The sequence below is a fragment of the Coregonus clupeaformis genome, chromosome 36 (genome assembly GCF_020615455.1).
Source record: "Coregonus clupeaformis isolate EN_2021a chromosome 36, ASM2061545v1, whole genome shotgun sequence".
In the NCBI taxonomy this organism is placed as follows: Eukaryota; Metazoa; Chordata; class Actinopteri; order Salmoniformes; family Salmonidae; genus Coregonus; species Coregonus clupeaformis.
The window spans coordinates 1,217,870-1,245,796 of NC_059227.1; the positions used below are offsets into that span (position 1 = coordinate 1,217,870).

General features: G+C 45.7%; 1 pseudogene; it reads right to left on the minus strand.

Moving 5' to 3' along the window:
- Positions 1 to 658: 658 nt before the first annotated feature.
- LOC121552457 lies at positions 659 to 27,791 on the minus strand (annotated as a pseudogene).
- Positions 27,792 to 27,927: the final 136 nt, after the last annotated feature.

A 27,927-nucleotide genomic window follows, 5' to 3' on the forward strand; every position in this document is an offset into this window, starting at 1 on the left:
ACACTCTTGGCATTCTCTCAACCAGCTTCACCTGGAATGCTTTTCCAACAGTCTTGAAGGAGTTCCCACATATGCTGAGCACCTGTTGGCTGCTTTTCCTTCACTCTGCGGTCCGACTCATCCCAAACCATCTCAATTGGGTTGAGGTCGGGGGATTGTGGAGGCCAGGTCATCTGATGCAGCACTCCTTCCCTCTCCTTCCTGGTAAAATAGCCCTTGCACAGCCTGGAGGTGTGTTTGGTCATTGTCCTGTTGAAAAACAAATGATAGTCCCACTAAGCCCAAACCAGATGGGATTGGAAATCCAATTGAGAATCTGTGGTATGACTTAAAGATTGCTGTACACCAGCAGAACCCATCCAACTTGAAGGAGCTGGAGCAGTTTTGCCTTGAAGAATGGGCAAAAATTACAGTGGCTAGATGTGCCAAGCTTATAGAGACATACCCCAAGAGGCTTGCAGATGTAATTGCTGCAAAAGGTGGCTCTACAAAGTAATGACTTTGGTGGGGTGAATACTTATGCACGCTCAAGTTTTCAGTTTTTTTGTCTTATTTCTTGTTTGTTTCAACCCAAAACATTTTTGCATCTTCAAAGTGGTAGGCATGTTGTGTAAATCAAATTATACAAACCCCCCAAAAATCCATTTTTATTCCAGGTTGTAAGGCAACAAAATAGGAAAAATGCCAAGGGGGTAAATACTTTCGCAAGCCATAGTATTATAAGTGATCATTAATTTTAAACTACAAAAGGTATACAATGCCCAAATTTCCCTCAACTTGAGACGTGCACTTTGGTCAAGGCACGCAAAACTGGTGTCCACAGGGTATAATGCACTGATCAACATTGACTAGCTCCTCTCTATCAAGAGTCTCTGCTGCTAACAGTGCGCTTCACTATATATACTTGGTACGAAGCTGCACAATGGTGAAACTGCTGCTAAAGCCACAGAAAACAATTTACTCAAAAGTTTCTAAATGTTGTGAAAGGCAACATCTGGTGTGACGGAGTACATTTCAGTCCGTAGTGTGCCAGTACAAAATGTGAACATGTCTAAACATTCAACGGATATCTGCTAAATAATTTAAACTGTCTATTACATTATTTGCATAAATTATAAACAAATATCACAAATAACAAGTGCATTCATGTATCTTTTTTTATCTATTGTGACCTCCACAAATGTCAAAATATTCCTCTACATATACTGTATCTAATGGAAGGACTTTTACAGCTTCCATATCTACAAATACCAATTTCTGTATGTCATCATGGAATGGGGCTCCTGTCAGAGGGGGGAGTGCCATACTGGAGTACCCCAGGACTGACGCTTCTGAGCTGGGTATCCTGGTTGCCTCGCTTGGGTCCTATGCTGGAGTCTTTGGAGGTGGTAGTGGTGGTAGAGAGGGGCTCCCCCTTGGCCTGTCCCCAGGCTTGGGCCACCTTGCCTGGGGAGTGGATCCGGTGAGCATCCAGCATCTCCAGGAGCAGGTCGTACAGAGGCACTTTGTTCTTACACTTCATGCTGTACAGGTGCTGCATGCCTTTGTTGCTACAGAGAGGAGAGAAGAGGAGGAGTGAGAGGGGATATTAATAACCACAGAAATATAATCTATGGGTATAACCAAATAAGTGATGATCATACTGTATATAACTGGCAGATAATATGAACATTCCCTTTGCCTAGGTCTAACCTGCTTCTTCACTTTCAGAATCTGAATTTACACCATCAGGAGTGTGTGCCCCCTCGTGTGTAGTTTGAACTCCTCATATAATGTGTCTGACGTGTGAGAAAAACAGCAGTCTCCTAACCACATTCCCCTTATCCTCTTCCCCCCTCCTTTGTGCTCCTCCCCTACGTAGAGTGCCCTCCTCACCTCATATGTCTGATGTGTGAGAGCAGGAGCAGGAGCTGGGCCTGCCGTCTGGACTGCTGCTGCACCGAGGCTCCTGATTGGCTGATGTGGTGGATGAGGGCGTCAGTGATGTTGTCCAGCATGCTTTGCACCGCCTGGCTGTTGTGGAGGGACTCCACAGAGTAAGAACAGAAGGAGAAGGCACCTAGAGGGGATGAGGAGAGAGACAGAGAAGTGGTTATTGTACCTAAAATTGATTTTGTAAGGGTTTTAGTAAAGAAAAAAAGAGACAGACAGGGAAAGGGGAAGAGCCTGATGTTCTCAATGCAGCAACTGCTAACTCAGCAATCAGTAAGAACATCAGGAAGCCATACACAGAAACGTGCAACAGCACCCATTGCTCAGGTATTTATGTCTCTTACAGATTAGTCAGTATCAAAACAAACATAGGAGTTTCGCTCAGTCAACACACATAGAACAGCAGGCCCAGTTGTCATGGTAACAATTATGGGGTACATTGAGAAAGAAGGACTTGGGATCATTCTGTTCACACCTAACGCTCTTGAGTGGCATAAAAACAGAGTTCACCCTTCAACATTTACTAATGGGCAACAGAATGCATTAGTTACTACTCTATGTTCATAAAGTGGCCGATTCAGACTTAGGAAACTACTTCTTTCTAACTCACGCCATTCCTACGCACTTATCAGTAGTTGCTATTCAGACTTACATTTAAACGGGCTTTGCAGGCGTGGTTCCCTTGCGCGTGCTGAATAAATGTAATTCACCTACTGAAAACCCTCCCACTTGCTGGCCAACAGACGTTATAGTTTAGTTTTCATTCAACATGGTTTTCAGTACATTTATCTAAAGCCATCCCTTTAAATTTGGTGTACCTTTTAATTAGAATTTTCTCGACAGACTCAGAATATATGGAGAGAACGGTTCAGAATATTAGGGATCAATGAAAGAAAGCCATGTAGGCATAAATACACACATATTCATCTCCTTTTCAGCACCAATTGGTGGATTTAAAAATACTCTGACCTTGTATATAATTTAGGGTTATGAAAGTATTTATGAATAATGAATCAAAAAATGGTTTGAAGAGCCTTTACGCACAAAATATATTGGTGAATCAAAATTATAGTGGCATGATTCATCCTGAAAGTTTCCATATTCAATTGTTCAAGCCATTAAATATTGGAAGATGACAAAAGTGTACAATAGGGGTTGAACAGTAGTCCTATAAATCTACCCTAATAATCTGCACTAATCATGGAACTGTGATAACAACATTCTAGTCGCCGTGTGCCAGGCTCCAGGTTTAAACTGCTACCTATGGTCTGCGTTCCATAATGATTCAAATAGGCTACATGTCCCAAATTAATGCACAAATTATAATATGTTAGCTTAAGAACAGATATAGCCCCTGGTTCTCCTCAGAGTTGACTGCCCTTGACCAGCACAAAAACATCCTGTGGCGTACTGCATTAACATTGAATAGCCCCCGCGATATGCAACTCTACAGGGAAGTTAGGAACCAATAAACACAAGCAGTTAGGAAAGCAAAGGCTAGCTTTTTCAAACAGAAATTTGCATCCTGTAGCACTAACTCCAAAACGTTTTGGGACACTGTAAAGTCCATGGAGAATAAGAGCACCTCCTCCCAGCTGCCCACTGCACTGAGGCTAGGAAACACTATCACCACCGATAAATCTACAATAATCGAGAATTTCAACAAGCATTTTGCTACGGCTGGCCATGCTTTCCACCTGGCTACCACTACCCCGGCCACCAGCTCTGCACCCTCCGCTGCAACTTGCCCATGACCCCCCGCTTCTCCTTCACACAAATTCAGACAGCTGATGTTCTGAAAGAGCTGCAAAATCTGGACCCCTACAAATCATCTGGGCTAGACAATCTGGACCCTTACTTTCTAAAATGAGCCGCCGAAATTGTCGCAACCCCTATTACTAGCCTGTTCAACCTCTCTTTCGTAACGTCTGAGATCACCAGAGATTGGAAAGCTGCCGCGGTCATCCCCCTCTTCAAAGGGGGTGACACTCTAGATCCAAACTGTTACAGACCTATATCCATCCTGCCCTGCCTTTCGAAAGTTTTTGAAAGCCAAGTTAACAAACAGATCACCGACCATTTAGAATCACACCGTACATTCTCCGCTATGCAATCCGGTTTCCGAGCTGGTCATGGGTGCACATCAGCCACACTCAAGGTCCTAAACAATAATATAACCGCGATCGATAATAGACAGTACTGTGCAGCCGTCTTCATCGACCTGGCCAAGGCTTTCGACTCTGTCAACCACCGCATTCTTATTGGCAGACTAAATAGCCTTGGTTTCTCAAATGACTGCCTCGCCTGGTTCACCAACTACTTATCAGATAGAGTTCAATGTATCAAATCGGAGGGCCTGTTGTCTGGACCTATGGCAGTCTCTATAGGGGTGCCACAGGGTTCAATTCTTGGGCCGACTATTTTCTTCGTGTATATCAATGATGTCGCTCTTGCTGCTGGTGACTCTGAGATCCACCTCTACGCAGACGACACCATTTTGTATACATCTGGCCCTTCATTGGACACTGTGTCAACAAACCTCCAAACGAGCTTCAATGCCATACAACACTCCTTCCGTAGCCTCAAACTGCTCTTAAACACTAGTAAAACTAAATCCATGCTCTTCAATCGAACGCTGCTGGCACCCGCCCACCCGACTAGAATCACTACTCTCGACGGGACTGACCTAGAGTATGTGGACAACTATAAATACCTAGGTGTCTGGTTAGACTGTAAACTCTCCTTCTAGACTCACATTAAGCATCTCCAATCCAAAGTTAAATCTAGAATCGGCTTCCTATTTCTCAACAAAGCCAAACATGCCCTCGTAAAACTGACTATTCTACCGATACTTGACTTCGGCGATGTCATTTACAAAATAGCCTCCAACACTCTACTCAGCAAATTGAATGTAGTCTATCACAGTCCCATCCATTTTGTCACCAAAGCCCCATATACTACCCACCACTGTGACCTGTACGCTCTTGTTGGCTGGTCCTCACTACATATTCGTCGCCAAACCCACTGGCTCCAGGCCATCTATAATTCACTGCTAGGCAAATCCCTGTCTTATCTTAGCTCATTGGTCAACATAGCAACACCCACCCGTAGTATGCGCTCCAGCAGGTATATCTCACTGGTCATCCCCAAAGCCAACACCTCCTTTGGCCGCCATTCCTTCCAGTTCTCTGCTGCCAATGACTGGAACGAACTGCAAAAATCTCTGAAGCTGGAGACTCTTATCTCCCTCACTAACTTTAAGCATCAGTTGTCAGAGCACCTTACCGATCACTGCACCTGTACACAGCCCATCTGAAATTAGCCCACCCAACTACCTCATCGCCATATTGTTATTTATTTTGCTCATTTGCACCCAATATCTCTATTTGCAAATCATCTTTTGCACATCTATCATTCCAGTGTTAATACTAATTGTAATTATTTTGCACTATGGCCTATTTATTGCCTTACCTCCATAACTTGCTACATTTGCACACACTGTATATATAGTTTCTGTTGTATTCTTTACTTTATGTTTTGTTTTACCCCATATGTAACTCTGTGTTGTTGTTTTTATCGCACTGCTTTGCTTTATCTTGGCCAGGTCGCAGTTGTAAATGAGAACTGGTTCTCAACTGGTTTACCTGGTTAAATAAAGGTTAAATAAAAAATAAAAATAAAATAAATATGATCCACTATTGCTAGCGATCCTCAGGAACAACCACATGAATGTGACAGAGGAAGGAAAGGTAAACTATGGAATGGAATGATGCAAAATGTAAGGAAACTAACACTAAAGTGACAGTTATAAATGAAGGCCTATGTGGGTATAACTGAAGGTGGCTAGCGATAGTGGCTAATATTTAACAAGATACAAATTGTAAAAAATTGAGTGAAATCACATATCAACTCGGTAGGTTTGGCGTTATACTGTCATTTGCGCATGGCTACAGAAGCCTATAGGTTGGGTCTCCAAATGTCATCCTGCAAGGCCAGCATTTCATAAACGTCACTGTAAAATTTTTTAAAGGTGATATGTTGATATGCTTCAGTTTGCTGCCACATGACTGGCTTCACATTTGTCTCCAGTGACCGTACAGTAAAATAGATCTAAAAATAACATTTATATTTACAATCCCCTTATCCAAACTTACTCATTTACCTAGCTCTTATCAATAGCTCTTCTCAATTTGTACAGTGCATGTAGAATGGTGTTATTTCTATAGGAAAAAGGAAAGTAGATGTTGTTCCACTTGGAACCGACAGGTTACTCGACCTTATTCATTGTTTCGTCACCAGTAAAGTTGGTGGAATTATGAGGGAATTAAGTCAAGGTCAGAATACAGCATATCTATACACACCAACACAACCTCATTTCTTTCATCTCCACCCAAAACGAACAGCGGGTGAATGGCATGCTATTCTCATGCTTAAATTCAAGGTCAGAATACGCGAAGAGAGAAATGTGCATGAAATGGGAATTTTGTTCCATTTATGCACACTTAACTCGGGTCGGAATCTGCCCCAAACAGAAAAAACATATTTGTGAGTGGACAACAAAATCTTAATGGAGATGTTTTTGTATCACACACACTTGTAAGATTCTCAATCCCAGCCAAGGCTAACCCAGGATTGAACTCATGTCACACTCACAACAACAAAACATACTAAGCAAAGCATCTTTAACAGCTTATAATAACACACAAACACACTCACCAGAGTTAAGCAAGATGATGGCTTTGAGACACACAAACTCCTCAGGCTTTAGTTTGAGCATGCGGAAGCGAGACACAGTGGCCAGGAGCATGTCAAAGATCTCAGCCATGCCCTCCACACAGTCCCCTTCACTCCTGGAGGTCAAAGATCCCCATATGGAAATTTTTTTTACCTGGAACTTGTATGTAATACATATGGCAGCAAATACACATACAAGATTCATATTAGATTCTTGTAATATCTGACTTATATGGGTGGGTAACATGTAGACATAACATAAATGCTGCATGTATTGTATAAAAACATACAAGAGACATGTAAGCTAAGCCTGCTAAGGTCTCACATACATGGGACATACACATTTCAAAGCACTTGCATAGCACTGTCTGATGTCAGAGATGCACGCAACGTCACACTTATTGAAGAAAGCAGCTAAGTCTGCCACGAGGAGGAGCAGGAGGAAAGAGGAAAGCAGAAGGAGAGGAGGAGGAGGAGGAGGAGGAGGAGGAGGAAGAAGAGGGGGAGAAGAGGGGGAGGAGAGGAGGAGGGGGAGAAAGATGGGGAGGAGAGGAGGTGGAGAGAAGGGGGAAAAGAGGGGGATGCGAAGTAGGAGGGGGAGGAGAGGAATGACTTCGATAGCAGCAGTGAATCTATTTCATTATTATGTGGAGATCCCTCAACAATTAATCTCACGATAGCACATTGCTAAAAGTAAGTGACAAATATCAAAGCTAAGCAGGGCTTGGTTAAAACCCTGGATGGGAGACCAAAGGCATAGCTGTAGATAAATCAACTGTCCAGTAGGAGATGCCTTAACAATGGAAACTCATACCTGAAAATGTATATACAAATATAGTAATTGTCATGTTTTTTTAATATGTTGACTTATAAAAACAATGTGAAACCTATAAGAAAAGCATTTATTTTGTAGAAGTTACATTGTCAGAACATACACTTTTCTTATGCACTGAACAAAAATATAAACGCAACATGTAAAGTGTTGGTCCCATGATTCATGAGCTGAAATAAAAGATCCCAGAAATGTTCCATACGCACAAAAAGCTTATTTCTCTCAAATGATGTGCACAAATTTGTTTACATCCCTGTTAGTGAGCATTTCACTTTTGCCAAGATAATCCATCCACCTGACAGGTGTGGCATATTAAGAAGCTGATTAAACAGCATGATCAATACACAGGTGCACCTTGTGCTAGGGACAATAAAAGGCCACTCTAAAATGTGCAGTTTTCTCACACAACACAATACCACAGATGTCTCAAGTTTTGAGGGACCGTGCAATTGGCATTCTGACTGCAGGAATGTCCACCAGAGCTGTTGCCAGAGAATTGAGCCGTCATAAGCTGCCTCCAACGTTGTTTTAGAAAATTTGGCAGACCACGTGTATGTGGTCGTGTGGGCGAGCGGTTTGCTGATGTCAACGTTGTGAACAAAGTGCCCCATGGTGGGGTTATGGTATGGGTAAGCATAAGCTACAGACAACGAACACAATTTAATTTTACCGATGGCAATTTCAATACACAGAGATACCGTGACGAGGTCCTGAGGCCCATTGTTGTGCCATTCATCCGCCGCCATCACCTCATGTTTCAGCATGATAATGCAAGGCCCCAAGTCACAAGGATCTGTACACAATTCCTGGAAGCTGAAAATCATGTAGCGAATTGTGTATGTCATATAAGGCATATACAGTCGTGGTCAAAAGTTTTGAGAATGACATAAATATGAATTTTCACAAAGTCTGCCGCCTCAGGTTTTATGATGCCAATTTGCATATACTCCAGAATGTTATGAAGAGTGATCAGATGAATTGCAATTAATTGCAAAGTCCCTCTTTGCCATGAAAATGAACTTAATCCCCAAAAAACATTTCCACTGCATTTCAGCCCTGCCACAAAAGGACCAGCTGACATCATGTCAGTGATTCTCTCGTTAGCACAGGTGAGATTGTTGACGAGGACAAGGCTGGAGATCACTCTGTCATGCTGATTGAGTTAGAATAACAGACTGGAAGCTTTAAAAGGAAGGTGGTGCTTGAAATCATTGTTCTTCCTCTGTTAACCATGGTTACCTGCAAGGAAACATGTGCCGTCATCATTGCTTTGCACAAAAAGGGCTTCACAGGCATGGATATTACTGCTAGTAAGATTGCACCTAAATCAACCATTTATCGGATCATCAAGCACTTCAAGGAGAGAGGTTCAATTGTTGTGAAGAAGGCGTCAGGGCGCCCAAGAAAGTCCAGCAAGCGCCAGGACCATCTCCTAAAGTTGATTCAGCTGCGGGATCGGGGCACCACCAGTGCAGAGCTTGCTCAGGAATGGCAGCAGGCAGGTGTGAGTGCATCTGCATGCACAGTGAGGCGAAGACTTTTGGAGGATGGCCTGGTGTCAAGAAGGGCAGCGAGGAAGCCACTTCTCTCCAGGAAAAACATCAGGGACAGACTGATATTCTGCAAAAGGTACAGGGATTGGACTGCTGAGGACTGGGGTAAAGTCATTTTCTCTGATGAATCCCCTTTCCGATTGTTTGGGGCATCCGGAAAAAAGCTTGTCCGGAGAAGACAAGGTGAGCGCTACCATCAGTCCTGTGTCATGCCAACAGTAAAGCATCCTTTGACCATTCATGTGTGGGGTTGCTTCTAAGCCAAGGGAGTGGGCTCACTCACAATTTTGCCTAAGAACACAGCCATGAATAAAGAAGGGTACCAAACCAACACATCCTCCAAGAGCAACTTCTCCCAACCATCCAAGAACAGTTTGGTGACGAACAATGCCTTTTCCACCATGATGGAGCACCTTGCCATAATGCAAAAGTGATAACTAAGTGGCTCGGGGAACAAAACAAATTTTGGGTCAATGGCCAGGAAACTCCCCAGACCTTAATCCCATTGAGAATTTGTGGTCAATCCTCAAGAGGCAGGTGGACAAACAAAAACCCACAAATTCGGAGAAACTCCAAGCATTGATTATGCAAGAATGGGCTGCTATCAGTCAGGATGTGGCCCAGAACTTAATTGACAGCATGCCAGGGTGAATTGCAGAGGTCTTGAAAAAGAAGGGTCAACACTGCAAATATTGACTCTTTGCATAAACTTAATGTAATTGTCAATAAAAGCCTTTGACACTTATGGAATGCTTGTAATTATACTTCAGTATACCATAGTAACATCTGACAAAAATATCTAAAAACACTGAAGCAGCAAACTTTGTGAAGACCAATACTAGTGTCATTCTCAAAACTTTTGACCACGACTGTACACAGAGTATACCAAACATTAGGATCACCTTCCTAATATTGAGTTTCCTCGTCCCCACTCAGAACAGCCTCAATTCATCGGGGCATGGACTCTACAAGTTGTTGAAAGCGTTCCAATGCTTCCCACAGTTGTGTCAAGTTGGCTAGATGTCCTTTTGGTGGTGGACAATTCTTGAAACACACAGGAAACTGTTGAGCGTGAAAAACCCAGCAGTGTTGCAGTTCTTGACAAAAACCAGTGCGCCCTGTTTAAAAGCACTTAAATGTTTTGTCTTCAATGGCACACATACACAATCCATGTCTCAACTGTCTCGAGGCTTAAAATCCTTATTTTGGCCTCCCGAGTGGCGCAGCGGTCTAAGTCACTGTATCGCAGTGCTTGAGGCATCACTACAGACCCGGGTTTGATCTGCTGTGTCGCAGGCAGCTGCAACCGGGAGACCCATGAGGCGGCGCACAATTGGCCCATCGTCGTGTGGGTTAGGAGATGGTTTGGCTGGCCGGGATGTCCTAGTCCCATCGCGCTCTAGCGACTCCTGTGGCAGGGCGCATGCACTCTGACACGGTCGCCAGTTGTACAGTGTTTCCTCTGACACATTTGTGCGGCTGGCTTCCGGGTTAAGCGAACAGTGTGTCAAGAAGCAGTGCGGCTTGGCAGGGTTGTGTTTTGGAGGACGCATGGCTCTCGACCTTGGCCTCTCCCGAGTCCATACCGGAGTTGCAGCGATGGGACAAGACTGTAACTACCAATCATCTACACTGTTTGAAGTGGATTTAACAAGTGAAATCAATAAGGGATCATAGCTTTCAGTCTATCATGGAAAGAGCAGGTGTTCTTAATGTTTTGTATACTCAGTGTAAGTTAACACATATACAAATACACTACTGACATATAAGGTAAAACATACAAAATCTTACCAGATAGGCTACAAATTAGATTTTTGTACAAATAATCTTCTTCTGCCATTCAACATCCTTATATGTTTTTAATGATTATTTTCCATATGGCTCAGAATGAGACATAAGTAAAGTACAGTGAAACTCTGAGTGACTGCAGCACTGGACCAGAGATGGTGGTCAGGGGAAGAGCAATAATCATACAGTATTTCTGAAGAGCAGCCATTTAGAATAAGTTTGATAGTTGCCCCCTAACTCCAACAGCCTTCCCACCTCTCCTGCACCATTTTACTCCTCATGTCAAAGTGTCTAGTAGCTATAGACCTGGTTTCAGAAGTAATGCTCTAGAAAACAACTCAGATCAAATGGGAACATCACAGACATCAAAGAGAGAGAGAGTAACAGCCCATCTTCCTCTCTCCTTCTTTCATTTAATCCTCTCCCTCTTTCGCCTTAGGAAGGGTCTGCAGCTCTGTGCAACTTGTTTACTTTGAACATGGTGGGTGGAAATGGAAGGAACAGGCTGTGCGTGCAAAATACGCCCTCTCTTTCCCCCCTTCCTCTCATGCTGTCTCGCATGCTTTTTCCATCTTTCCCAAGAGTCACCATTTTGATTACATTTCACTCCTCTCTGCCAACGTTAATGTGTAATGACGGTGACTTGTGCAGGTGAGACAGTGTGTTTCTTTCTCCATGGGGAACATCATAATTAGACTCATTGTGACATGGCCTTTAGTAGAGGTACACAGACAAGATGCAAAGTGGACATCTACAATGTTGATTTTTGTCTCATACAATATATTTTATGTGTGTATGTACCCACCTGTCCAGTATGAGGTCCTGGGCGAAGATTAGTTTCCCAGGGCAGTGGATGGACCTCCAAATGAGTCCGATCATCAGCACCTCCAGCCAGGAACTCTCAAGCAACTGCACCTGGTCATGGAGAGACAGCTCCTGGAAACCTACCAGTACCAAAGACACGGTCACACTGTGGTCAAACCATATATAAACCCACTATCGACCATACATTAACCACTAGTCCATTCAACCACTTTAAGATGGCCACATCACATATTAATAGTAATAGTAAAATTGTCATTCAAAGGAAAGAAGCTCCCGCACACACTGCAATTGCAAAGTAATGAAAGTGATAATTTCCTTTAATCTGTGATTGACTGGACCACTGGTTGAAGCTTCTGGTTGAAACATTTCAATATGTATGTTATCATGTGATAGTTGTATCTTTCCAGCATAACGTTTTTCTTTGATCTGAATTCTTAGGTAAAGATAAATGCTATGCTTCAAACTTCTTACAACCTTGCCACACAACAGCCATTGTGAATTGGCCAATCTGCAATCCCTTTGCTGGAGTGGGTCCTTATCAGCACAACTCAGCTGTCCTAATTCATATCCAATTACATCCCATTCCCTTCCATTTTTCCTCTCTGTACCCGGCTAAAGACTCCTAAAACTGTGTGCTTTCGTGCTCATAGTGACGCACACTGGGACAGTGTCGGGGGGGTGTGTGTGTGTGTGTGTGTGTGTGTGTGTGTGTGTGTGTGTGTATTTGTACTACGGTTAGGTTCCATGGGGTGGCAGTGGATTTGCCCAAATAACCCTTTCTGAGGTGGTGACTGTAATCATCAACATAATGCCTGTAATGTCCCAGTGTGTGTGTGCGTGTGTACAACCTCAGCACCCGGTCACTGTCACTACCAAGGCCTGCCACCATAGGAGGAGAGTGGTTGCGTAAGCAGTCGTGTGAAGGCTGTAGTCTTGGAGTGCGTAAGGGTCTACTCTGTGTGTGTGTGTATTTTGTGTGTGCGTCTGTCTGTGTGTGTGTGAGAGAGAAAATTAGTACTATTGAAGCCTTGTTGGAGTGATTTTACTTCTCTGCCTAGTAACATCTAGATGGTGTAATGACAATGTTACATTACGACATCGTATACAGTATAATTTCTGTGCCGTGTTAGGTTCTTGCCTGGTACTTTCTTAGCCCAGGCGATCATGTGCACCAGCTCCTTGTCAGCCATGCTGGTGAGCAGGGTCATCATGGTGATCTCTGTGTAGGGGCGGGCCAACTTCTGACTAGAACACAGGGCTGGAGGCTCCGCACCCTGCAGCAGGAACAGCACCTGGGGGAGGAGAGCAGGAAGTATGGCACCACGCATTCACTGCCAATTTTACCCGTGGTTATGATTGCCTGCGAGTAAGATAATGATCCTGGTACTTTGTGTGTTACTTTGTGTTTCCACTTACGTGTTAATTTATATTAACTGACTTGTTTAGGACTGTTGCTTTGTGAAAGTGGCTACATTGGAGATATATGAAATGGAGGAAGCCAATGACATTTTCAGACCTGTTCAGGAGGCATGGTGATCCTGGGCCCGCCCCCTCCTCCTCCTCCTCCACCACCGAGGCTGCTGCTGCTGTTCCTGCTACTATCCTGAGGGGGCGCTGTGCTGTGCTCCAGGACACTGTTGTCACCAGCAGGGTCACAACGCCGCTTATCCCTCCGGAGAACCCGCCCACCGCGGTCCTTCCGCAAGCCTGGGGTTTAGAGTAGAGTTAGTAAAGACCACACACGCATGCACACACACACATACAGTACCAGTCAAAAGTTTTGACACACCTACTCATTCAAGGGTTTTTCTTTATTTTTTATATTTTCTACATTGTAGAATAATAGTGAATACATCAAAACTATGAAATCACACATATGGAATCATGTAGTAACCAAAAAAGTGTAAAACAAATCAAAATATATTTTAGATTCTTCAAAGTAGCCACCCTTTGCCTTGATGACAGCTTTGCACACTCTTAGCATTTTCTCAACCAGCTTCATGAGGAATGCTTTTCCAACAGTCTTGAAGGAGTTCCCACATTTGCTGAGCACTTGTTGGCTGCTTTTCCTTCACTCTGCGGTCCAACTCATCCCAAACCATCTCAATTGGGTTGAGGTCGGTTGATTGTGAAGGCCAGGTCATCTGATAAACACTCCATCACTCTCCTTGGTCAAATAGCCCTTACATAGCCTGGAGTTGTGTTGGGTCATTGTCCTGATGAATAACAAATTATAGTCCCACTGAGCGCAAACCAGATGTGATACGCTGCAGAATGCTGTGGCAGCCATGCTGGTTAAGTGTGCCTTGAATTCTAAATAAATCACTGACAGTGTCACCAGCAAAGCACCCCCACACCATCACACCTCCTCTTCCATGCTTCACGGTGGGAACCACACATGCGTAGATCATCCGTTCACCTACTCTGCGTCTCACAAAGACACAGCGGTTGGATCAGACCAAAGGACATATTTCCACCGGTATAATGTCCATAGCTCGTGTTTCTCGGCCCAAGCAAGTCTCTTCTTATTATTGGTGTCCTTTAGTAGTGGTTTCTTTGCAGCATTTCGACCCTGAAGGCCTGATTCACGCTGTCTCCTCTGAATAGTTGATGTTAAAATGTGTTTGTTACTTGAACTTTGTGAAACGTTTATTTGGGCTGCAATCTGAGGTGCAGTTGACTCTAATGAACGTATCCTCTGCAGCAGAGGTAACTCTGCGGCTTCCATTCCTGTGGCGGTCCTCATGAGAGCCAGTTTCATCATAGCGCATGATGGTTTTTGCGACTGCATGAAGAAACTACTAATCAACCCTCTACCTCCATCAGAGAAAAGTGGTTCAAGGCCATGGTAAAATCAGTCTCTATTTTATCTGCACACACAATGCTTAGCCACACACCGCCTGTCCTTTCAGCATCAAGCAGTCTTAACTGATACTACCCTTTCCACACTACTGAGGCAAGCCAAACCAAACTGTAAGCTGTGTGTGTGTGTGTGTGTGTGTGTGTGTGTGTGTGTGTGTGTGTGTGTGTGTGTGTGTGTGTGTGTGTGTGTGTGTGTGTGTGTGTGTGTGTGTGTGCACCATTGTGTTCCCTTACTCACCTCCTTTCATCATGCCCACTTCGTAACACTTTCTGAGGCGGCATGCCTGGCAGCTCTTCCTACGGTTCCTGTCGATGGTACACTGATTGGTCGCAGGGCACATGTAGTCATTGTGACCTGGAAGAAAACATTATTGTGATCCAGTCACTGGGACTGGCACACAGGTTGATGTTATATGACAGAGAGGAACACCAGTTTTTTCATATCTCTCTGGCATAGAGGGAATTCAAATGTAGTATCTACGATGTTCTGATTATGTGTATTTTGTTGTGTGATGTCCACCCTCTCGAAACATCCTGAAATGTAATTTAAGATTCCTCTGCCTTACAAGGTAAAATGAACTCCGCTACCTAGGACAGCCTATTCAACTTTGAAAGAACATTAGAATATGGTTTTACAATGTTTTCTATTTCAATATTGATGAAAACTGTCTACATCTATGGCATAAGACCTCCTACACAAGACACTTGCAAAAAAAGCTATAGACCCTCATTCTCATTCAGATAAGAAAGGAATGTTATGACATCTTTTCCCTTAATTCAGTCTTTCTGTTCTCTTTGTTTAGTTCCTTCTATACACCCAGTGTACCTTCAGCAATAGCACTAAAGTGGTCCTGGTAAATGACAGTTACACTTCGATGGTCTTCTCTCTAAGAGGTCTGAAGCTGGCTGGGAATCAGGAACAACTAACAGCCAACGTCAAGGTTGGTTTCGCAATAATACTAATGTGCCCTCACCTTCTGAACAGCTTATAATAAGAGCTGAAAATGAGCAGGTTGGCGTTTTTGGTCATGAATCTTATTCTTGAGGCAGCTCTACAGAGTGGTCACTAGCTGGCACAGCCACAAAGTCATAAAATAGAATTGTGAAAATTCTGTGCAACTTCCAGAGCGTGTTTACTGTGAAACACTGAGGCTGTACCCCCTTTTGAAATACAGTTTTAACAGTGGCCATGTGTGCTACTGTGGCTATTTGATCATAATGTGTGCCTACCAGAGTGGCCTACCAGCAAAAACAATGGAGAAAACGCATCCCATAACATTTTAACATGGAAATAGCTGTTCTATCATTCAGCCTACAGTAGCAGGCAATGTGTGATGTTCTATGTAGGCCTACATTCCATGAGAATTTTGAAAAAAACATGCAGGGCTTGACATTAACCTGTTTATCCACTTGTCCTTCAGACAAGGAGGTGACTGAAAATGCTGTTGTGTTTTTTGATGCAAGAAACCAATTTACAAAATAAAATGCATTATTATTCTCATACCATTATTACAGAGAATCAGACAAATTATGCTACCCTCTGCCTATTGGCTAATTAGCTTATTCAAGCCTGTCTCAAAATACAACACTGCCCCTTTAAGACAAAAAAAAAAGCTCTTTACCTGACTCGCTTTTCAAAGATGTCTAGAAATGTACACGTTTTGTGCTCTTGTAGGAAGCAATCACTCCCCTATTGCTGACTACAAATGATCTATAACTGGGCTAATAACTCACTAACTTGCAAAGGATATGAACTAAATGTGCACACGTGGCTACAAGCAGCTCTCACTTTGATCTCAAAACAAGCACATCTACTCACGACCGCTCATGCTGTAAACACAATCCAGTTCAAAGTAAATGGCACAGATCCATATATGTTAATGGTCTATTTGCATAAAGGCCTACTGCAGCTCTGATTGTTTATGCCGCACTGGTCTGTGTAGAGTACGGGCTGAGCAGTGCATGTCCCTTTCCTCCACTGACAATAACCAAAAAGGGACACCGTCTTCCAGCTGATGGCGAAACTCGAGTCACACCACATTCTTTTTGCCTCTTGCAAAAATTCATGTTGTTACTCCTATGAGAAAATTTTTATATGCCTCGATATTAAAAAAAGACCCAAGCCGCTAATAATAACAATGCAAGCCCAAAGATACACTTTCCTACTCATTAATTATTGCTGCAGTGCTTGTTGTAGCGCTGAGTGGATATAGAAAGAACATGCATTTTTTGGCTTTTAAAAGTGTTGAATACAAAGTGTTGACAGTGCTGAGTAAGAACTTAAACATAAACTCACCACAGGAGGTTGGTGGCACCTTAATTGGGGAGGACGGGCTTATTTTAATGGATGGAGCGGAATTCATGGAATGGTATCAAATACATCAAACACATGGTTTCCATGTGTTTGATGCCATTCCATTAACTCTGTCCAGCCATTATTTTGAGCTGTCCTCCCCTCAGCAGCCTCCACTGGAACTCACTCATAAAAACAGCAGCTCTTTGCTGTATTTGTTGATAGTCTCTCTCTAGTCATGGTTTTAAACGTTTTGAAATCTCACAGTATCAATTTTGCTGTTATGCCTGTTATGTTACTGCAGACACAATAATCTGAGCCATCCGGTTGGCAAGTGGTAGCCCTATAGTGCACTTGATTTGCTCTCTGGGCCTGCCAGGATGGCAGAGTTTGTACCTTCGGATACATCAAATGGTTCAAAATGGCAACAGTTCGCCTACACAGCGCACAGGGCAGCTGATTCGGGTACACCTACTGGCAACAGGAAAAAATAGGAACACAAGGCTTTATCGTTCGTTTTTTTCACTAAAATGTTTGCCGATTGACTAGGAATGCCTTGGAGATCGACGTGACCACTGCTCTAGAAAGTTGAGTGAAGTTCAATCTCGTGCTTCTCTCTGTGGGCTGATATTTCTGCACGGCAGTGCTGGGGGAGCTTCGCGGGGCTACTGCTAGCGCGCAGCTTAGAGGGAACGTTGGGTGGCAGTCAGATGAGTTACACGCTCATCAATTTTACAAACTTTTAATAGAGTACAGTGATGAATGGGGAATTCTGTGCTATATTTGTGGCACCCTTATTGCTAAGAGGGCTTAGATATTCATTTTAAATGTTAGGATGCACTCAGGACCACTGATACAGTGAATAGAAGGAGATAAATGTTTGGAAGTGACGTGGAATATAGTAGTAGGGATGAGAGGCTTACCTTGGATGCTCCTTTTGAAGAAGGCTTTGCAGCCCTCACAGGACCAAACTCCGTAGTGGTACCCGGAGGCATAGTCGCTGCAGACCACACAGTACCTAGTCTCCTTGGCCATCTCAAACACTCCGACCCCTGGCCCTGAACCTGAGCCTGACTCCGCCACAGTGTAAGGCTCCTGCCTGTCGGAGGCGCTGCAGAGCTCCTCCTGGGACACTGACTGCTGATTGGCTACCACACTCGACCTGCAACACAGGGTTGGTAAGGATGGTCAGATGGTTGGCTTTGCTGGGATGAATCAACCTGGAGTTGTTCTTTGTGAAATTCTTTTCGAGATGACATCACTAAAAACTTTTGCAAAATCATTGATTCAAAATGTGACTTTTGGGCCAACAAAAATGTGCTGGTTCTCTTTTAAGACATACTCCTCTAATGACCTCTGCCTCTGTTTCAATATAAGTGCTTTCAAAACATGAAATGACCAACATCAGTTGGGGGGATAAGAGATGTCTTATTTAAGATACTCTTTGAAGAGGTGGGGTTTCAGACATTTTCAGAAGATGGGCAGAGTCTCCAGACCCCAGTCAAACGTCTTCTCTGTCCTGGCACCCCAATGGTGGAACTGCCCCTCCCTTCCACCATTGGGGTGCCAGGACAGTGAAGACGTTTGACTGGGCTAAAAGGGAGCTGACCCCCTGTAGTGGTGGGACGGCCAGGAGACCAGAGGTGGCAGAACGGAGTGCTCAGGGTTTGGGTGTAGGGTTTGACAATAGCCTGAAGATACGGAGGGGCAGTTCCATGGTCTTGTAGTGGATGCAAGCTTTGACTGGAAGCCAGTGGAGTGTGCAGAGGAGAGGGGTGACATGACAGAACTTGGGAAGGTTGAATATCAAGTGGGCTGTGGCGTTCTGGATAAGTTCCAGGGGTTTGATGGCACAAGCGGGGAGCCCAGTCAACAGAGTTGCAGTAGTCCAGACGGGAGATGACAAGTGCCTCTTCCTGCGTGAGGAAAGGTCGTACTCTATGGATGTTGTAGAGCATGAACTTGCATGAGCGAGTCACTGCTTTGATGTTTGCAGAGAACGACAGGGTGTTGTCCAGGGTCACTCCAAAGTTCTTTGCACTCTGGGAAGGGGACAGCGTAGAGTTGTCAACTGTGATTGAGAGGACTTGGATAGGGCTGTTGCGGTGACCGTTCTACCGCCACACCGGCGGTCACGAGTCATGAAGGCAGTCAAATTCCACATCACCGTTTAGTCACGGTAATTGGGCTTCTCCAAGCTCTGATGCTGCTGGTCATTAGTAGCCTACCAAACTTGCTAACTGCCTGGTACTCAGCACTCTATTGTCACTCTAATCACTCTGACATCAATGTACAGTGAGGGAAACAAGTATTTGATCCCCTGCTGATTTTGTATGTTTGCCCACTGACAAAGAATGATCAGTCTATAATTTTAATGGTAGGTTTATTTGAACAGTGAGAGACAGAATAACAACAAATAAATCCAGAAAAACGCATGTCAAAAATGTTATAAATTGATTTGCATTATAATGAGGGAAGTAAGTATTTGACCCCCACTCAATCAGAAAGATTTCTGTTTCCCAGGTGTCTTTTATACAGGTAACGAGCTGAGATTAGGAGCACACTCTTAAAGGGAGTGCTCCTAATCTCAGTTTGTTACCTGTATAAAAGACACCTGTCCACAGAAGCAATCAATCAATCAGATTCCAAACTCTCCACCATGGCCAACACCAAAGAGCTCTCCAAAGATGTCAGGGACAAGATTGTAGACCTACACAAGGCTGGAATGGGCTACAAGACCATCGCCAAGCAGCTTGGTGAGAAAGTGACAACAGTTGGTGCGATTATTTGCAAATGGAAGAAACACAAAATAACTGTCAATCTCCCTCGGCCTGGGGCTCCATGCAAGATCTCACCTCGTGGAGTTGCAATGATCATGAGAACGGTGAGGAATCAGCCCAGAACAACACGGGAGGATCTCAAGGCAGCTGGGACCATAGTCACCAAGAAAACATTTGGTAACACACTACGCCGTGAAGGACTGAAATCCTGCAGCGCCCGCAAGGTCCCCCTGCTCAAGAAAGCACATATACAGGGCCGTCTTAAGTTTGCCAATGAACATCTGAATGATTCAGAGGAGAACTGGGTGAAAGTGTTGTGGTCAGATGAGACCAAAATTGAGCTCTTTGGCATCAACTCAACTCTCCGTGTTTGGAGGAGGAGGAATGCTGCCTATGACCCCAAGAACACCATCCCCACCATCAAACATGGAGGTGGAAACATTATGCTTTGGGGGTGTTTTTCTGCTAAGGGGACAGGACAACTTCACCGCATCAAAGGGACGATGGACGGGGCCATGTACCGTCAAATCTTGGGTGATAACCTCCTTCCCTCAGCCAGGGCATTGAAAATGGGTCGTGGATGGGTATTCCAGCATGACAATGACCGAAAACACACGGCCAAGGCAACAAAGGAGTGGCTCAAGAAGAAGCACATTAAGGTCCTGGAGTGGACAGGCCAGTCTCCAGACCTTAATCCCATAGAAAATCTGTGGAGGGAGCTGAAGGTTTGAGTTGCCAAACGTCAGCCTCAAAACCTTAATGACTTGGAGAAGATCTGCAAAATCCCTCCTGAGATGTGTGCAAACCTGGTGGCCAACTACAAGAAACGTCTGACCTCTGTGATTGCCAACAAGGGTTTTGCCACCAAGTACTAAGTCATGTTTTGCAGAGGGGTCAAATACTTATTTCCCTCATTAAAATGCTAATCAATTTATAACATTTTTAACATGCGTTTTTATGGATTTTTGTTGTTGTTATTCTGTTTCTCACTGTTCAAATAAACCTACCATTAAAATTATAGACTGATCATGTCTTTGTCAGTGGGCAAACGTACAAAATCAGCAGGGGATCAAATACTTTTTTCCCTCACTGTAAATGTATTCAAAAATCTAATCAAACACTTCATGACAGCCCATGAACTGATGTTGCGCAACATTTCTATAGGCTATGCAATTGCGGGAGAAAACAGAGTGATGGCCGCTATTAAAAAGAGGAGGATCCCATCAGCTTTCTATAGGCTAGGCCTACTATATTTATTTCTCAACTTTCCTAATATTAAGCACATTGCTTATGTTTACAAAAGGAGTATAACATACCTGGCTGGCATGAAAATAAACCACGGGGAAAAGCGTCCTCCATTCGCTATTTAAGTACATAGATGACTGTCACGACTTCCGCCGAGGCTGCCTCCCCTCCTTGTTCTGGCAGGCTTTGGCGTTCGTCGTCACCGGCTTACTAGCCACTGCCGCTCCATATATCATCATTCCATTTGTCTTGTCTTGTGTCAATTACACACACCTGGTTCATATCCCCTCATTAGTCCGTGTATAAGTGTTCCCTCTGCCCCCTTGTCCTTGTGGGTAATTGTTTTATGTGAGTTGAGTGTAGCTCAGTGGAGCTACTCATACCTTGTATTGCCGGGGTAGATATTTCCCCCGTGCCTGTATTTTGTTGGAGCTACCCGTACCTTGTATTGCCAGGGTAGATTGTTCCCATGTGCCTGTATTTTGTGGTCGCTATCCAGCGCAACTATTTACGACGGAATAAACTCTGTATTCGGTGATTTACCCTCCTGTGCCTCTCCTTCTAATCACACTCATCACAGAATCACCCACCTCTCGCTATAGAGTCAGCGGGAGAGGAGCACATGCCTGGAGTCGTGGCACGGGTCCAGGAGCATTCCACGATGCTGGCCAGCTTGGGGGAAGCGATGGATCGGGTTCTTCAGGTCGTCCAACACCTGGAGAGGAAAGGACCCAATCTGTCGAGACCAGCTGGCCAACCGGATCCAGCCACCCATACCCCAGCACCCGGAGGGATCCAGATATGCCGACCACGGGAGTTTGACGGGACGGCGGCGCTCTGAAAAGGATTCCTCCTCCAACTGGAGCTCTACTTCTCCAGCATCAGGCCGGCCCCATCGGAGCAGGAGAAGGTGTAAGTCCTTGTTTCCTGCCTCTCGGGGAAAGCCCTGGAGTGGGCCAATACGGTTTGGAACGAAGGAGGAGCCGCGTTGGAGAACTAGGGGGAGTTCACTCGCCTCTTTCGGGCGGTCTTTGATCACCCGCCCGAGGGTCGAGAGGCGGGCGAGTGGCTGGTCCACCTGAGGCAGGGGACGAGGACCGCGCAGGACTTTGCGTTGGAGTTTCGGACTCTTGCAGCGGGGTCCGGGTGGAACGAGCGGGCCCTGATCGACCATTTCCGGTGCCATCTGCGAGAGGACGTCCGACGGGAGCTAGCCTGCCGGGACACCATGTTGTCCTTCACGCAACTGGTGACATGGCCATCCGTTTGGACAACCTGCTGGCAGCCAGAGGACGTCCTGGAAGGGGTCTGCCCGTTCCCACCCCGGCCGACTTGGAGCCTGAGCTGATGGAGCTGGGTGGAGCCGCCGTCCGAGAGAGTGGAGGACGACAGCGACAGTGCCACTCTGGTGGCACTAAGGGACAGTACACCACACGTTGTCGTCAACGCTCTTTTGGGTCTGGAGGCGGCAGGCAGGGCACTCTCGCATCACCCCAGGTATCGAACACCCACACTTGTTCAGAGCCCTCTGCTGCGCACTGTACCCTACCTATCTACTTTCCCGATCACATGGTAGTTCCCCAGTGTAAGACGCTAGTCGATTCAGGCTCAGCTGGGAACTTTATGGGCATTCTCACGCCATCTAGGCATTTCATTGGTTCCCCTATCCATTCCACTCCCCATCAGAGCACTTGACAGTCAACCATTAGGGTCCGGGTTTGTTCAGGAAGTTACTGCACCAGTCACCATGATTACCCAGAAGACTGAACAGATCATTTTTTAAAATTATTGAGTCCCCTGCTTTCCCTGTGATATTAGGTATCCCTTGGTTAGCACTCCACAACCCCACCTTCTCATGGCCGCAGAGGGTTCTCACGGGGTGGTCGCGAGAGTGTCAGGGTAGGTGTCTAGGTGTTTCCATTGGTGCAACCACGGTGGAAAGTCCAGACAGTACATCCACCGTGCACATTCTCCCCGAATACCTCGATTTGGCACACGCGTTTTCAAAAATGCAGGCTACCCAGTTACCACCTCATCGGGCGGGGGATTGCGCAATAAACCTCCGGGTAGACGCAGTACCTCCCAGGAGTCATGTATACCCCCTGTCGCAGGCTGAAACGGCGGCTATGGAAACATATGTCACAGAGTCCCTGCGCCAGGGGTATATACGTCCCTCCACTTCACCCGCCTCCTCGAGTTTCTTCTTTGTGAAGAAGAAAGACGGCGGTCTGCGCCCGTGCATTGATTATCGACCACTGAACAAGGAGACGATCAGATTTAGTTATCCTCTCCCCCTCATTCCGTCAGTGATCGAGTCAATGCATGGGGCACGCTTCTTCACCAAATTAGATCTCAGGAGTGCGTACAACCTGGTGCATATCCGAGAGGGGGATTAGTGGAAGAAAGCATTCAGCACAACCATGGGGCATTATGAATACCTGGTGATGCCCTACAGTTTGATGAATGCTCCATCCGTCTTCCAGTCCTTTGTGAACGAGGTGTTTCGGGACATGCTTGGTCGCCGTGTAGTGGTCTACATCGATGACATTCTGGTGTATTCCACTACGCGTGCCGAGCATGTGTCCCTGGTTCGCAAAGTGCTGGCCCGACTGTTGGAAAATGACCTTCATGCCAAGGCAGAGAAGTGTATGTTTTTCCAGCAGTCCGTCTCCTTCCTCAGATACCGCATTACCACCTCAGGTGTAGAGATGGAGGGAGATCGCATTTCAGCCGTGGTAATTGGCAGACTCCAACCACGGTTAAGGAGGTGCAGCGCTTCCTTGGCTTTGCCAAATACTACCGGAGGTTTATCTGGGGCCTTGGCAAGGTCGCAGCTCCGATTACATCCCTGTTGAAGGGTGGGCCATACCGGTTCCGCTGGTCTGCTGAGGCTGACCTGGCCTTCAGCAAACTGCGGGGTCTGTTCACCTCAGCCCCAGTACTGGCCCACCCCGATCCATCACTACCGTTCGTAGTGGAGGTGGATGCGTCCGAGGTAGGGATAGGTGCTGTCCTGTCTCAACGCTCGGGCACGCCACCCAAGCTCTGCCCCTGTGCCTTCTTCTCTAAGAAGCTCAGCCCGGCGGAGCAGAACTACGACGTTGGTGATCGGGAGCTGTTGGCTGTTGTCCGAGCCTTGACCGTGTGGAGGCATTGGCTCGAAGGGGCGAAACACCCTTTCCTCGTCTGGACGGACCACCGTAACCTGGAGTACATCCGGGCAGCGAGGAGGTTGAATCCTCGCCAGGCCAGGTGGAACCTATTCTTCACCTGGTTCGATTTTACACTGTCATACATCCCAGGTACGAAGAACGTGAAGGCAGACGCATTGTCATGGCTGTATGACACAGAGGAGAGGCCCAGAGACAACACCCCCATACTCCCGGCCTCCTGCATTGTTGCGCCGGTAGTATGGCCAATGGACACGGATATAGAGCAGGCATTACGCACAGATCCATCTCCACTTCAGTGTCCAGCTGGGCTGCGGTACGTGCCTGCTCTTGTCCATGATCGGCTGATCTACTGGGCACATTCGTCACCCTCCTCTGGTCACCAAGGTATCGGTCGTACAGTGCGCTGCCTGACCCAAAAGTACTGGTGGCCTACCTTGGCTAAGGATGTGAGGGTGTATGTCTCCTCCTGCTCGGTGTGCGCCCAGAGTAAGGCACCTAGGCACCTCCCAGTGGGTAAGTTACAACCTTTACCAGTTCCAGAACGACCATGGTCTCACCTAAGTGTTGATTTCCTGACTGATCTTCCCCTCTCCCAAGATAACACCACCATCCTGGTCGTTGTGGACCGCTTTTCCAAGGCCTGCCACCTCCTTCCTCTGCCCGGTCTCTCCACAGCTCTGCAAACTGATATAGTGTCTGACCGAGGTCCCCAGTTCACATCCAAGGTCTAGAAGGCATTTATGGAACGTCTGGGGGTCTCGGTCAGCCTGACCTCTGGGTCCCACCCCGAGTCTAATGGGCAGGTGGAACGGGTAAATCAGGATGTGGGTAGGTTCCTGCGGTCCTACTGCCAGGACAGGCCGGGGTAGTGGTCGGTGTTCTTGCCATGGGCAGAATATGCCCAGAACTCTCTCCGCCACTCCTCTACTAACCTAACGCGATTCCAATGTGTTTTAGGTTACCAACCGGTTCTGGCACCGTGGCACCAGAGCCAGACCGAGGCTCGTGCGGTGGATGACTGGTTTCGGTGCGTGGAGGAGACGTGGGATGCTGCCCATGTTCACCTCCAACGCGCCGTGCATCGTCAGAAGGCCAACGCTGACCACCACCGCAGTGAGGCCCTGGTCTTCATACCGGGGGAGCGGATTTGGCTCTCGTCCCGGAATCTGCCCCTCTGCCTGCCCTGCCGAAAGCTGAGCCTACGGTTTGTGGGGCCGTTCAAAGTCCTGAGGAGAATCAACGAGGTCACCTATAGGTTATTTCTTCCCCCTGATTTACCGTATTAACCCCTTGTTTCATGTGTCTCTCCTCAGGCCGGTAGTGGCTGGTCTGCTCCAGGAGTCTGAGGTGCGGGGGCCGGGGTCGGCGCGCTGCTGTAGTACAACGGAATAAACTCTGTATTCTGTGATTTACCCTCCTGCGCCTGACTCCTTCTAATCACACTCATCACTATGACATGTATTTTTTCCCACTGCCTGTTTCGATACAGGTGCGTGAAAATGGTGCATTCTAAATCAAAACAAATTTCACACATATTTTATTTAGTATATGTTAAGACAAGACTAAATCAAGAATAGTCTGATGGGTGACAATATTAGCCTATCACTTGTGAATGACATATTATCACTTGTGAATGATGCTCACCATAAGAAACAATGCCTTTTTTTGTGACTTGTTCGAATCATAGTCACACACCTCATGTAGCCTAGCTCATAGGCCTACATTTTTAAATAAGGTTTGTATCAAAACTAAAGTGGCCAAATAACTTCTTAAAATTAAGCACATTAATCCGCTTTACAAGGGGTGTAGAGTCTAACTGGCATATATAAGCAGCGCGTGAGTTTCAATTTTGGGGAATGATAATTGTATAAAATAATATAAAATAATGCCACAGAATTATAAGCAAATCTTGTCTGCTAAATGAACTAGTGTAGCCCACAGCCATTTGGCATAGCCATATCAGGACCTAAAATAAGGACAACTCAGAGTATGCTATTCTTTTCTTCTGAAATAGACTACATTTTCTTCATATCATGCTTCTTTAGACCTGTCTAAAATAAATAATGGATTTATTGTGAATGTGTAGGCTATATTACATGGATTTATTATACTTTTTTAAATGGCTTGAAGTCTATGTGTGGAAGCCAGGAGATGCTAAATGTTAATTGCAGGTGAATTACCGTGAGACCGACAGTTATTTGCTTGACAATCACTGGCTGATGAATTTTCGTGACCACCACAGCCCTAGTCTTGGAGCGGGCAGGCCTTCACCAGGAGGAATAGCAGCTCCGTCTTGTTGAGGTTGACAACACCATTGAGCCCCTCACCCTCAAGCCAATTATAGCTAACAGCAGCAGCTTGGATTAATCTACTATCCCCCCAGGAACTAGATCTGTCTCCACCTCATTCAGGAAATGAACTGTACGTGAGTACCTTTGTTGTTCTTACATATTGTTATTTTCTGAAGGTCTCCAGCAAAGTCGTTCATCTGAGGAATTAGAGCTCCGTGGCTAAGGCTTTATAAACGGTCTCAACAGCCTAAATATTTCCCTTCTGATAATGAATGTTTTACATTTACTGAAGATAACCTAGTACAGTACAGTACTGTCACATATAATGATATAATGAGCATAATACCCCACTTTGAGGACTAAACTTTGTTGAAAAGGTGTTATGAAACTAAGTCCTGAGTATATGTTTAGTTTTACAGTATTTATTTTGTCTGACTGTCATTCTTTGTTGGTCCGACTACTAAAAAGAGGATGCTAGAGAAACAAAAGTACACTGAGCCAAATAACAAAATGTGATCACAGGAAGACTGAAATACATGTTACTGTTAATGTGTAATAAGGACAGTCAAATAAATGAAGCGAACAATAAGAAAAAGCCAAAAACTAAACTCAATCTATGTCACTCAATGTAGGCTATCACTATATTTCTCTCCAAGCAACCATATCATATTGGACAGAAAATGACATGTCTTTATTGAAATGCTCTGTGACAATTACATAATCAGTGGTCTGGTGAAAAAAACTCACAGGGACACAGCAGCTGTTGAACGATGCTAAATAGTCAGTGACACACTGTCCAAATAACACTGAGCAAACTAACATCACAAGAGTTAACACTAACTAACGAACATTCAGATCAAATGGAGTGGAATGGGGTCACTGATCTCACTCTCTCCCACACATCACCTACATACAGTAAAGATATCAGAGCCACACACATTTAGACAGATATTGAACTCTTGCCCCCCATAAGGGTCAAAGACAGTTATATCACTCACCTGTATACGGGTGTGGGGGAGGTCTCCAGGTAGAAGGACTGGCTGGAGAGGCTGGTGTGGCTGGGGGGGTGGAGGAAGGTGCTGAGCTGGGGAGTGGAGGGCACAAACACAAGGGGGCTGGTGGGGCTGCTGCCCAGGGACTGCAGGCTGCCGTCCGAGGTGGGTCCATGGGCGGTGGAGGAGCTGTAGAAGGGGGCCGGGCCTGGGGCAGGGGCAGTGTAGTCATACACTCCCTCCAGGTAGTCGATGGCGGCTGCTCCTCCACCTCCACGGGTCTCCTCAGGGTACATGTCACTGCGGGAGGTGCGCGGTGGCTGCGGTGAGAGTTTCTGGGGGGAGCTGGCTAGGCTCTCCAGGGTACTCAGGGTCTGAGAGGAGTTGCGCAAGGTTTGGAGGTCTGCGCCTGGGTCTGTCTGACCAGCATCACACTCACAGAACAACAGCACTGATAAGCAACAAATGATTTAGACTGGCTCACTAAAGGGTGGGAAGGGTGAGGGGCTCTGTTCTGTCCTCTCTTTTTTTCCCTCTTCTATTCTCTCTCCTTCTCTTGCCCTGTTCTTTCTTTAACACCCTGTGCTAAACAACTCAGCTGTTGCTCTGAAGAGGACTGGGAGTGGC